The sequence below is a fragment of the Nerophis ophidion genome, linkage group LG07 (assembly GCF_033978795.1).
Source record: "Nerophis ophidion isolate RoL-2023_Sa linkage group LG07, RoL_Noph_v1.0, whole genome shotgun sequence".
NCBI classification, from domain to species: domain Eukaryota; kingdom Metazoa; phylum Chordata; class Actinopteri; order Syngnathiformes; family Syngnathidae; genus Nerophis; species Nerophis ophidion.
Genome location: NC_084617.1, coordinates 24,682,737 through 24,697,885, shown reverse-complemented (window position 1 = coordinate 24,697,885; position 15,149 = coordinate 24,682,737).

The window sequence follows — 15,149 nt, the reverse complement described above, 5'->3', positions numbered from 1 at the left end:
TATATATATATATATATATATACACACATACATACATACACATGAGGAGGTGAGAACAAGTGAGGACACATATCATGATCCAAATACGGAAAACCATTGCATCTGACAGAGAACGTCTAATTTGCACCCCTGGTGGTGAAATCTATCAATATTAGGATGGTACCAAAAAGAAGGGATTTTGGTAGAAAATAGATGGATGTAAATTGACTGTGTTGGTTTTAAAAGTGCTCTTCCTCTGGTCGACACATGAAATAACAAGTATGTGTAAAAAGAAAATTAGGTGCTCCCCTCTGGTCAAAATGTGTAATAACAAGTGTGTGTAAGAAATTGAAATGCGCTGCCTGTGGCCAATTTTTTAAATTTTTAAATAAATAGATATGTATATAGAGACATGCTGTAATAACTTGAAATAAATAATGAAGATTAAAATGTGACGGTTGGCTGGCATCGTGGTGCGGGTTTGTTCTCTCAAGGATGCAGTCGGATATGGACACAGCGTGAAAGTAGGAAATGAATATTTATTTACAGTAACAAAACAAACTAAGAACAGAAACATTTGCACAAGGCACTAAAGACAAAACAAACAGAACTAGCATGGGAGATAGAAGGAACTAAAGGTGCGAGCATGTGAGCTAGGGAATAAAAAAAATGGAATAGCGTGGAAGCTAACCAGTAAAAATATAGTCTTTTACTGCAATCGGAAATCAGCGTCGTCACCTGTTGCATGGAACAGAAACTAAAATGCGAGGCCGAGTAAACGAAAAAGGCAGGCTTAAATATGGACAGTAATCAGGAGGCAGATGTGCGTCAAAAACAAAAGGCAAGTGACACAAATGCGTAGTTATGACAACAGAACAAAACAGGAAGTGCCACCAGGAACTACGGAAGACAAACGCTAACAAGATGTGATATAAAACAGAACCAAAACCAGAATAAGACATGATCCGAGCAGCGAATCATGACATAAAAACCTCTTACAAACAAAACATTCCCCCCCCCAACATTTTTACCAAAAGCTTACCTTTTTTGTATTTGCATTAGTATGTATATATTATGATTGTTGTAAATACAAATCTTAATATACCTTTGTATAACATTTTTTGAAAGTCTCAAGAAGGTAACAAATACAAGAACGCGCGCGCGTGTGTGTGTGTGTGTGTGCGTGTGTCTGTGTGCGTGCGTGCATAAGTTTTCGTGTACATACTGTACGTGTGCATGTATGTATTTGTCTATGTATTTCCGGTGTCGGTGTGGATGTTGTGTACGTGATACTTGGGTGATTGTTGCTTTTAAAAAAAATTTCTTTCAACTTTTGGGATTTATTGGGGTTTTGAACTGCGTCATCAGGTAACTTAGGTAAATTTGACATTCCTTTAAGTTTTATTGTGCGGGATTTTCGCCGTCTTTGTGGCCATGACTGAGCACCCCCCCCCCCCCCCCCCCCCCTCCCGTCTTTGCATGGTGGCGTCAATCAGGCTAGGTGTGCTGATTATTCCTCTTGGCGGCAGTGTGACGGTGGAGGAGAGCAGGTCGGAGATGAAAATGTTGTTTGTCAAAAAGTTGAGTTTTCTTCAGTGTTTCATTGAAGCCGGCCTGTTTATTAGGGACCCCTTGAATGGATTAACGTGGACCCCGACTTAAACAAGTTGAAACACTTATTCGGGTGTTACCATTTAAAAGTCAATTGTACGGAATATGCACTGTACTGTGCAATCAACAAAAGTTTCAATCAATCAGTTATTCGAATTAGCTGTTCAGGTAGGAAACGAAGAAGCTGTATCCCGATAACAAGGTGTCAATTATTTTTTTACGTCCTGATTTTTCATTTGAAATCCATCCATCCATCCATTTTCTACCGCTTATTCCCTTTCGGGGTCGCGGGGGGCGCTGGCGCCTATCTCAGCTACAATCAAATATATTAATTTGAATGCCATTTTTTAAAACAATAACCAATACAAATGTTTCCTTTTAAAGGCCTACTGAAATGAGATTTTTTTATTTAAACGGGGATAGCAGGTCCATTCTATGTGTCATACTTGATCATTTTGCGATATTGCCATATTTTTTCTGAAAGGATTTAGTAGAGAACATCCACGATAAAGTTCGCAACTTTTGGTGCTGAGAAAAAAGACTCGTCTTTACCGGACGTCGCAGACGATGACGTCACAAGGGTGAGGGCTTCTCACGTTCTCACATTGTCTTTAATGGGAGCCTCCAGCAGGCAGCAAGAGCTACTCGGACAGAGAAAACGACAATTTCCCTGTTAATTTGAGCGAAGATGAAAGATTTGTGGATAATGATATTAATAGCGAAAGACTAGAAAAAAATAAATAAATAAAGTTAAAAAAAAAAAGGCTATTGCATTGGGACGGATTTAGATGTTTTTAGACACATTTACTAGGATAATTCTGGGAAATTGCTTATCTTTCTATTGTGTTGCTAGTGTTTTAGTGAGATTAAATAGTACCTGATAGTCGGAGGGGTGTGTCCATGGGTGTCTTGAGGCCAGTGTCTGAGGGAAGTCGACGGCAGATACAAGGATGGCGCAAACTCCGCAGATCTCCGGTAAGAGGCGACTTTTTAACACAATCTTCTCACCGAAACCTGCCGGTTGACAAGTGGTCGGGATCCATGTTCGCTTGACCGCTCTGATCCATAGTAAAGCTTCACCTCCGGGAATTTTAAACAAGGAATCAGCGTGTTTGTGTGGCTAAAGGCTAAAGCTTCCCAACTCCATCGTTATACTTTAACTTCATTATTAATTAAACAAATTGCAAAAGATTCAGCAACACAGATGTCCAGAATACTGTCTGATTGCGCGATGAAAAGAGACGACTTTTAGCCGCAAATAGTGCTGCGCTAATATTTCCTGACAGTCCGTGACATCACGCGCATGCGTCATCAGTCCGCGACGTTTTCAACAAGAAACTCAGCGGGAAATTTAAAATTGCAATTTAGTAAACTAAACCGGCCGTATTGGCATGTGTTGCAATGTTATTATTTCATCATTGATATATAAACTATCAGACTGCGTGGTCGGTAGTAGTGGGTTTCAGTAGGCCTTTAAGATTCCCTTGCTGTGTCCAGGAGCTGTGACACTTCCGTGTGTGTCCACATGGGGGTGCCAAAGATCCGCTAGAGAATCCCCTCCAAGCAGCCTAGTGACGTCAGAGTGCTCAGCGACGTGAAAGAAGATGAGCAGGTTAGTGTGACAGCAGATGTGTTGTCAAGCGTGAATGTTTTGATTGGCACGTATGGACTTTCATTTCCTAACGTTGACCTTTCAATTAGTCGTGAAAGAATCCCTGCGGTCGGCCGGCTACGGTTCCTCTGCTCTCCCCTCTCCTGCCTCGCCGCCGTTTAATCTTGCTGTTTGTGTCCAAGCTTGTCCATCACACGGCTCGTAGTCATCATTCTCCGGATCTTAAGGCCGTCACAGCTGCCTTCTCACTAAATGCGCCGCTGATGCAAATGTGACTTTTCAGAGATGAGCTATTTTCTGAGGCGTGAAGCCGTCAGATGGAGACGCTCCTTAAAAGGTCTTCACCGCCGACGGGGTCACCTCAACCGTAAGCAGCTTTGCCAAACGCCGCCTCGATAGACCCGATCATCCCACCGCGAGGCGCTATCCAAAAGTGTTTATCTTAAATTTGGGGGAAGCAGCTGTGGCTTCACGCAATAGTGCTCAAACATGATGAATGGAATAGCTGATCTTTCTGCTCCAACTTCGAGTTCCTGCAAGCACGACCCGGCATGTGAATGTTACCTAAACACAAAGCGCCAGTAGTTCCACTGCAGCTTGGCCAGCTGGAATGTGATCAGCGATATTTGGACTGACGAATAAAAAAGTGGTTGGAATAAGATTAGGAACTAGATCAGGGCTCGGGAACCTTTTTGGCTGTCTGAGCCATGAAAGCCAAATATTTTAAAATGTATTTCCCTGAGAGCCATATAATATTTTGGTAACACTTTTGTATGGAGAACATAGTCACTATTAATTAACTGCTTATTAACATGTAAATTAGTAATGTATTGGCTCTTAATTAGTCATTATTAAGTGCTTATTAATGGCCTTAAGCAGTAAGTCATTAACTAAGAGTCTTCCCTCAATAACCACATCATTATTGCTTATTAGTAACCCTAACCCTTATATGTTCCCCTGGTGTCCAAATATTTCTTAATTAAGTCTTTGTTACTTAGAATATGTTCCCCATACTAAAGTGTTACCAATATTTTTCAAAACTGAATATAACAAAATGTGTGTATTTTTAAGTAAGACTCACATTTTCAGAGTATAATAATTTTGTTATTCTTTTTAATAACATTGTTATTCTGAAGCTAACCAATAATAAATAAATATATTCTTACCATTAATGCGACTTCTTGGATTAAAACGCATGAGAATGTTTTTAATTTTGAATGTTATTTTTAACACTGTGATTACCAGTAGAATTATTCATAACTTATCGTGTTAAGCAACGTCAGCTACGATTTATCTGAGAGCCAGATGCAGTCATCAAGAGAGCCACATCTGGCTCGAGAGCCGTAGGTTCCCTACCCCTGAACTTGATAATATGTGTGAATGCTGCAGACAATGGGTGTCCAAGCTACGACCGACGGGCCGCACATGTTCAATTTGGCCTGCGAAACGGCACAAGTTCAATAAACCATGGCTGGGAGCTGCTGTATTCATATCATACACTGAAAAAAGTGACTTTTTGGTGCTGTAAACTCTATTAGACTAACTGTCCTAATTTATACATAGTATTTTTAACATTCAGTAAGAACTAGAGTTTCTTTGGTAAAATAAACATTTTATTAACGTAATAAAATTAAATTAAATGGGTTGTACTTGTATAGCGCTTTTCTACCTTCAAGGTACTCAAAGCGCTTTGACACTACTTCCACATTCACACACACATTCACACACTGATGGAGGGAGCTGCCATGCAAGGCGCCAACCAGCACCCATCAGGAGCAAGGGTGAAGTGTCTTGCTCAGGACACAACGGACGTGACGAGGTTGGTACTAGGTGGGATTTGAACCAGGGATGCTCGGGTTGCGCACGGCCACTCTTCCACTGCGCCACGCCGTCCCTGAATTATAGGGGGAGAGTAAGTTTTACTTATGTTTCCTCATACTATTTAAATGTTTAATAGTTGTACGTACATAAACCTAAAAATTTTACATAAACTTTACTCTGAAAACTAGTGTTTTGAAACACATGCACGACGACACATGCGCACAGCACAACAGGCTCTGGCCGACTGGCTCTGCTCCGGCCTTTAGGATCACTTCACAGAGCACTGCGAGGTGGCATTATGGGTAATTCTTATCTTGCATTTATAATGTGTTACAGAGCCGATGTTCTCCAGAAATGTGTTTGGTGTGGGTTCACAGAGTGTGGCGCATATTAGTAAGAATGTTAAAGTTGTTTATATCACAACTTTCAGTGTAAAAGGTATGGCTGTTGACCAAGTATGCATTGCAATCTCATGTGAGAAGCAGCTATATGCATGTGACCTCCTGGCAACAAGACAGCATGGTGTAAAAGTGGTCCCCATCAACCGGGCCCCGGCCGCCAAATAATTTATAATTAAATTTGTTTTATCACACTCGGTATTTAACTGCATGACATTGATAAGCGCAGGAGTGAGAAGAGGTATTAAATTAATTAACGACCCGGCGGCTATTCAAGGAAATACGGTATATAAAATTTACTTAATGTTTTGAGTAAAATGATGTTCCTGCCGATGAAAAACAAGTAGAATTTACTTAATTTGTTTGTATAAATATAACTTAAAACTTGGATGTAATTAAAAAACTGTTACTTAATATCTTCACAACTCTTATGTTATATAGTAAGTAGAATGTACTTGATACTGGCCAGTGAGTGTTACTTGATATTGCAGCATTAAATTTTACTTAAATCAATTGCGTGCAAATACTTACAATAATTTTTTCAAGTAAATCTTATGAGTTATTTTTTTCAGTGTATACACATAGCGAGGGGACTGAAAGTTGTCATTTTCTCACCATCTGGTGACCAACGAAAGTAACTCAACCTTTAATTATACTTGCAAGATTACAGCGCAGCATTTAGTTCTATGACCAAACCAAACAAGCTTCCCTAGTCATGGTGCAGGAAAACATCTCATCAAAAATCAAAGTCAACAAACGTGCTCACACGTAACACAACCTGCTCATTGAACGTTGTGGATGTTGTAAAAATGTCATGCCTGTTAATCTGGGTTTCTGTTTGATCATGTTATGTTTTGTTTTTTGGACTCTTGTTTCCCGTTTTGCACTTCCTGGTTTTGTTTGTTTCCATAGCAACCCATTAGTTTCCACCTGTTCTCCTAGTCACGCCCCTGCCCTCAGTCCCGCACCTGTTTCTCATTACCACAGCTACTATTTAAGTCATTTGCTTTCTGTTCATCGATCTGGGAACTTTGTCTGCATACTGCCAATGCTTACTCACCACGACCACGCACCTATCTGGCCTTGTCAACCTTGTTGCCTTGCCACGCTGCTAACCATTTTGACCACGCCACGTAAGATTTTTGTATTTTTTGCCTCAGTGCAAGTTTTTGGTTTATTGTGTATCTTTGATAGTATCTTTTGTTTATTTGTAGATAGTCATGCCATTGTGCTGTTTTTTGTTTGTTTGAAGTTTTAGTATAGATTATTATCCGCCACCGAGCGCGTCCTTTGTTTTGCCTTTTTGTATTTAAGTGTATAAATAAATAATCATGTACTCACATCCACGCCTGACTCGTCCCAAATCATCTCTGCATCGAAGAAGCAAAACTATTCCATTTCAAGGCTTGACAAAAAACATCCAATCCACATTAAAAAAAAAAGTATATCCATTACAAGGGATGATGGGGAACATGCTAAACACTCAGGTTTGATGAACGTGGACCTCGACTTAAGCACGTTGAAAAACCTATTGGGGTGTTACCATTCAGTGGTCAATTGTACGAAATATGTACTGTGCAATCTACTAATAAAAGTCTCAATCACACAATCCAAAAAAGCACCTTATATGTAGAAAGGCTTTCTTAAGAAACCATTCTGAGCCTTATCTTATTTAGTTTTTATTTTATATATGTTGACCAAATTAACCCTGGCAATGGACCCTGTGTGTATATGTATGTTATGCCATTGTTTACAAATTTGGTAAATAAATAACCCAAAAAATGTATATTTTGTTGTTTTCTTACTATACCGAAAATGAACCAAACCGTGACCTCTAAACCGAGGTACGTACAGAACCGAAATTTTTGTGCACTATTACACCCATAGGTAGAAGTTGAACTTTCAAAAACTCTTAACCATGCTCGTTTGTTGAACCGCACTATTGCAGATGGCTGAGGCGAGTCGTGCAAAATACAAGCTCACCTTCCTCATGAACATGACACGGTGTCACAGTTAAAAACTACACGCCTCCAGTCACCAAAGAATGGCAAAATGTGGGCCCCCAGTGGTAGAAGTAGTTAACACATTTAGTCACAAGGTTCGGAAGTTTATCATTAAAGGCCTACTGAAATGAGATTTTCTTATTTAAACAAGCAAGGGACTAACTGTTTCAGGAAGGGTCAAAAGATGCCATCATCATCATCATCAGCTGGTCATTGGCTTATTTGGCGTGGAATTAATTGAGACAGGAGGTTCCACCGATCAGACACGCCTCCCCCACCTGAACCTTGCATGGCAATCCAAAGTCAATTATGTGGCACCATCGCCCCCTCGCATTTTCTGCACCTTGGTTCTGCTCCGGCGGGAATCAAAGTGGAAGGGAACTAATCTGTTGGAGGAGCCCGGCCCGCCAAGCCTGGAGGTCACGGTCACACGGACAGCTGGGTAATTGTGAGGGGGCTCGTCCTACCCCTGCGTTCCTGTCTGTCAGCTGTCTGCACACGTCCCTCATCAATCTTTCGGTGGATAGAGACCCCCGCCCACCGTGGCGGCCTGACAAAGTAAACACGAAGAGCCACAAAACATCCCTGGCAACTTTGAGGGAATTGTGACGTCTGTTGCCATGGCAACACAGCGGCACGTACCATGGGTATCGTATCTACCTGAGTCCACAGCCGTGTATGGAGAGAGTTTCATTCCGTCTCCTACATGATTGGTCAAAAGGCACTCAGGTGACTACAGGGCGCCAAGACTGCTACCAAGGTTGAGCTGATTCTCTGTTTGTGGGGCCTCCACGTTATTTTTTTCCATCCATCCGTAGTTTTCTAACACTGCAAGAATGTAGTGCGTCAAATACTTACCACAAAATTGTACTTTGACGATATAGAAGCAGGTTTTTCTGTAAGTTTATGAGCTGGAGTATATCTAAAACTATATCAAGACTAATTATGTGGGTTGATTTAATCAGAGAAACTAACTAAAATATAGAATAGAATAGAGTTTTATTGTCATTATTGCAGTAAACAGGTTCAAAGAACAACAAAATTGGAGCAGATCCCCTAAGGTGCATACACAATTTGGTAATATAAATAGTAAAAAAGATAGAAAAGAAGATATGTATCTATATATATGTATATATATCCACATACATGCATGTATCCATACATATGCATATATATATATATATATAAATATATACATATACATATATAACACTATTGCACATTATAGTCCGGACAAAATAAAAAGACATGAGACATGAGGACATGATGGACACATTGTGCTCACTCAGTGCCTAACTAACTAACCAGAACGACTGTAATTGCGTGCCTACAGACAACACATGTCCTTGGTAGCAAAGGTCAAAAATTCAACCAGAAGAGCTAGACGAAGTGGCTGGAGATAGGGAAGTTTGGGCTTCCCTGCTTAGGCTGCTGCCCCCGCGACCCGACCTCGGATAAGCGGAAGATGATGGATGGATGGATGGATGGATGTATACTTTTGACCAGAGGTCGGGAACCTTTTTAACTGAGAGAGCCATGAAAGCCAAATATTTTAAAATGTATTTCCGTGAGAGCCATATAACAATTTTTTAACACTGAATACAACTAAATGCGTGCATTTTTAAGTAAGACTAACATTTTTTACGAGTATAATAAGTCTCTTGTTCTTTTTAATAACATTGTTATTCTGATGCTAACCAATAATAAATAAAATACTTTTTACCATTAATGCCACTTCTTGAACAGGTGCGGTAGAAAACGGATGGGTGGATTAAAATGCATGAAAAGGTTTTATAATTTGAAAGTTATTTTTAACACTGTGATTACCAGCAGAAATATTCATTACTTATCGTGTTAAGCAATGTCAGCTAAGATTTACTTAAGAGCCAGATGGAGTCATCAAAAGAGCCACATCTGGCTCGAGAGCCATAGGTTCCCTACCCCTGCTTTAGACCCAGCAGATTTGGTCACATTTTCAGTAGACCCATAATAAATTCATAAAAGAACCAAACTTCATGAATGTTTTTTGTGACCAACAACTATGGGCTCTAATCACTCTATCACAAACAAAAACAATAGTTGTAGAAAGTATTGGAAACTCAAGACAGCCATGACATTATGTTCTTTAAAAGTGTATGTAAACTTTTGATCACAACTGTAGATATATATATACCGGTATGTATATATGTATATGTGTATATACAGTATGTACATATGTGTATATATATATATATATATATATATACATATATATATAAATATATATATATATATATATATATATATATATATATATGGGTATATATATATATATGTATATATGTGTATATATATATGTATATATGTATATGTATGTGTGTGTGTGTATACAGTATGTATGTATGTATGTATGTATATATGTATATATATATATATATATATATATATATATATATATATATATATATATATATATATATATATATATATATGTATATATATATATATATATATATATATATATATATATATATATATATATATATATATATGTATATATATATATATGCACTGTACTTGAATAGCCGCCGGGGCGCTAATTAATTTAAAACCTCTTCTCACTCCTGCGCTTAGTCAAAGCATGCGGTAAAAGTAAGCAGGCGCTAATTACTTTGAAACCTCTTCTCACCCCTGCGTTTACCAATGGCATGCAGTAAAATGTTAAGTATGCAAAGAAATACAAACTTAAATATAAACATTTTCTGCGGCCGCGGCCCAGTGGTTGGGGACCGCTGCTCTACAGCATGTCATCGCGCCCATTTTTACACCACGCTATCTGCGTGCCAGCCGGACGCATGCATTTCGCTGTTTCTAATGTGAGATTGCAATGCATACTTGGTCAACAGCCTTACCTTTTACTTTGATGGTTGTGATATAAACAACTTTAACACTCTTAATAATATGCGCCACACTCTGTGAACCCACACCAAACACATTTCTTGAATTGAGACCATTCTGCTGCTCCTCACTCTGTGCTTAAAAATGCCATATTTTAAAACCAATAACATGTTGTGTGCAACATGGTTGGCTGGAGATATACCGTAGTTCCTTGAATTGCCGCAGGGAATATAATATGCGCCTGCCTTGAATTACTGCCGGGTCAAACTCGCTTGGCAAAATAATTAGCGCATGCTTAGTATTACCGCCTGGTCAAACTCGTGACGTCACGAGTGACACTTCCCCTGTCATCATTATCAAAATGGAGGAGGCTGATTTCAATACCGGTAATTTGAAATCACATAAAGGGAAGAATATTAAGAGCTATTTAGTAGGATGTAAGGTCCAATCTTACATCACACTCAACTTTTTACTGCATGCCTTTGGTAAGTGCCGGAGTGAGAAGAGGTTTTACAATAATCAGCGCATGCTTACTTTTACCGCATGCCTTTGGTAAGCGCAGGAGTGAGAAGAGGTTTTAAATTAATTAGCGCCCCGGCGGCAATTCAAGGAAATACGGTATCATATATGAAGTGTTAGCTTCCTCTATCACAGCATCTGTACAACCAAATACAACAAAGTCATGCATCCATGCTGGAGTTGATTTCCTCAGTACTTGTAAATGAGGTGAAAGGAAGGGGAAACAACACATTAGGTTGTGTTCAAGTGTCATAGACGAGCTCGTTGACCCTTTCCCGCATCAGCCCATGTACTTGGCTCTGCAAAATGACAACGCTTGTTCCTACCAGGGGGCGAGGCTATCCCAGTCTGCTTCACATCCCAGCAAGAAGTCTGTTACTTTGATGTTGGTGTTGAGCACAGGTTGTGTGAGACAGCAGATGAGCTTAGAGTCCTAAAGATGGAGGTTACCATGTAATTATGTGATCATTTATAGCTCACACTAGGGCAGGGGTCGGCAACCTAAAATGTTGAAAGAGCCATATTAGACCAAAAACACAGAAACAAATCTGTCTGGAGCCGCAAAAAATTAAAAGTCATATGACATACAGATAGTGTCATGAGATATAAATTGAATTATGAGGACTTAAAGGAAACTAAATGAGCTCAAATATACCTACAAATGAGGCATATCGATGCAATATGTCTATACAGCCAGCCTAAATAGCATGTTAGCATCGATTAGCTTACAGTCATGCAGTGACCAAATATGTCTGATTAGCACTACACATAAGTCAATAACATCAACAAAACTCACCTTTGTGCATTCATGCGCAAGGTTATAAGTTTGGTGGACAAAATGAGAAAGAAAAAGAAGTGGCATAAAACACGTCTTAGAAAGTCGGACAAAGTTATACATGTAAACAAACTGTGTTGAGTTCATGGACCGCCAAAATAAGTAGGACAAAACGGCGCTCGCCAAATACTCGAATCAGTGAGGCATTTTTAATATAAACAGTGTGCTTTATAGCAATTAGAGAGGTTTGTATCATGTTTGTCCTCCTGCAGAAACCAAATCAAAACAAAAATAATGTTTTTTTCCCTTCATCATTTCCATTTTTCATATATTTTTGAAAAAGCTCCAGAGAGCCACTAGGGCGGCGCTAAAGAGCCACATGCGGCTCAAGAGCCGCGGGTTGCCGACCCCTGCACTAGGGGAAGTGAAAAAAAAAAATCACCTAAGGTCTGTTCAGGTGCAGAAGTACATTGCAGATGTTATAATTGTATTGATACAACTTCTTCATTCCGATACCGTAACAATAGTGGAGCCTTGAGTATTGGTGTGTAGCGATATTGATACGATATCAGCAGGAATCATACATACTTGAGTTATTCAGTAGTGTGGAATGTTAGACACTGTTTGATCAAGTGAAATGAGTCAAACAGACCACAATTGTAGGTGTGAAAAACACAAACTTATTTACTATTACTTCTCTGAAATGCACTAATGATGTCTTTAAGTTAAAGTGGAATGGTAACACGGTGTTAAGCTTATAGCACAGTAATTTGAATGATGCAGACATGTTTGTTACTGGATACTTTCTAATTGCTTCTGCCTAGGACACTTTGTATGTGTAAGTAACATGCAACAGTAATTATTTGATACTTGTTTACATTGACACATGTGCTGTTTTATTGTTCAATAATTATTACCTATGTCTAGCTTGTGTACTATCGTGTGATTACCTGCTGTGTAGCTGCTGGCTTATAATAACATTCAGTATAAGTAGCATGTTTGCCTTTTGTACAAACCCCGTTTCCATATGAGTTGGGAAATTGTGTTAGATGTAAATATAAACGGAATACAATGATTTGCAAATCATTTTCAACCCATATTCAATTGAATATGCTACAAAGACAACATATTTGATGTTCAAACTCATAAAATTTTTTGGGTTGTTGCAAATAATCATTAACTTTAGAATTTGATGCCAGCAACACGTGACAAAAGAAATTGGGAAAGGTGGCAATAAATACTAATTGGGAACAGGTGGGTCCCATGATTGGGTATAAAAGCAGCTTCCATGAAATGCTAAGTAATTCACAAACAAGGATGGGGCGAGGGTCACCAATTTGTAAGCGAATTGTCAAACAGTTTTAGAACAACATTTCTCAATGAGCTATTGCAAGAAATTTAGGGATTTTACCATCTACGGTCCGTAAAATAATCAAAAGATTCAGAGAATCTGGAGAAATCCCTGCACGTAAGCGATGATATTACGGACCTTTGACCCCTCAGGCGGTACTGCATCAAAAACCGAGATCAGTGTGTAAAGTATATCACCACATGGGCTCAGGAACACTTCATAAAACCACTTTCAGTAACTACAGTTGGTCGCTACATCTGTAATTGCAAGTACATCTGTAAGTGCAAGTTAAAACTCTACTATGCAAAGCGAAAACCATTTATCAACAACACACAGAAACGCCGCCGGCTTCGCTAGGGCCAAGCTCATCTAAGATGCACTGATGCAAAGTGGAAAAGTGTTTTGTGGTCTGACGAGTCCACATTTCAAATTATATTTAGAAACTGTGGACGTGGTGTCCTCTGGAACAAAGAGGAAAATAACCATTCGGATTGTTATAGGAGCAAAGTTCAAAAGCCAGCATCTGTAATGGTATGGGGGTGTATTAGTGCCCAAGGCATGGGTAACTTACACATCTGTGAAGGCACCATTAATGCTGAAAGGTCCATACAGGTTTTGTCATCCAAGCAACGTTATCATGGACGCCCCAGCTTATTTCAGCAAAACAATGCCAAGCCACGTGTTACAACAGCGTGGCTTCGTAGTAAAAAAGTGCGGGTACTTTCCAGTCCAGACCTGCCTCCCATCGAAAATGTGTGGCGCATTATGAAGCATAAAATACGACAACGGAGACCCCGGACTGTTGAACAATTTAAGCTGTACATCAAGCAAGAATGGTAAAGACTTCCACTTTCAAAGCTTCAACAATTAGTTTCCTCAGTTCCCAAACGTTTATTGAGTGTTGCTAAAAGAAAAGGTGATGTAACACAGTGGTGAACATGCCCTTTCCCAACTACTTTGGCACGTGTTGCAGCCATGAAATTCTAAGTTAATTATTATTTGCAAAAAAATAAATAAAGTTTATGAGTTTGAACATCAAATATCTTGTCTTTGTAGTGCATTCAATTGAATATGGGTTGAAAAGGATTTGCAAATCATTGTATTCTGTTTTTATTTACATCTAACAATTTCCCAACTCATATGGAAACGGGGTTTGTAAATGACTCTTCAAAAATAGAAGAAACTTCAATAAAAACATTTATTAAAAAAAAAAAAATAGAAGAAACTGTGTGCTTATTGGAGGGCATTTAGATGTTAACTGGCTCTCAAGCTTTGCACAAGTAAACGCGCTTTATAACTGCTTGTATCGCACATGATATGACAGACAAGTAAACAGGCTGCAGTACTGCTTGTATCGCACATGATATCACACACAAGTAAACACGCTGCAGAACTGCTTGTATTGCACATATCACACGGTGCAGGACTGCTTGTTTCGCAAATAATATCATACACAAGCATACATGCTGCAAGACTGCTTGTATCGGACATGATATCTCGCACACACAAGTAAACACACTCAAGGACTGCTTGTATCGCACATGATATCACACACAAGTAAACATGCTGCCGGTCTGCTTGTATCGCACATTATATCACACAAGTAAACATGCTGCAGGACTGCTTGTACCGCACATTATATCACACAAAAGTACACACGCCGCAGGACTGCTTGTGTCGCACTTGGTTTTACACACAAGTTAACACGCCACAGTACTGCTTGTATCGCACATGATATCACACACAAGTAAACACGCTGCAGTACTGCTTGTATCGCACATGATATCTCACGCACACTAGTGAACACGCTGCAGAATTGCTTGTATTGTACATATCACACTTAATTAAACATGCTGCAGGACTGCTTGTATCACACATGATATCATGTACATGTACACACGCTGCAGGACTGCTTGTATTGCACATAATATCTCACACACACTAAAGAACACGCTGCAGGACTGTTTGTATCGCACATGATATCACACACAAGTAAACACGCTGCAGGACTGCTTGTATCGCACATGATATCACACACAAGTACACACGCTCCAGGACTGTTTTTATCGCACATGATATCACACACATTCAAACACGCTACAGGACTGCTTGTATCGCACATGATATCACAAAGAACTAAACACGCTGCAGGACTGCTTGTATCGCACATGATATCACACACAAGTAAATACGCTGAAGGACT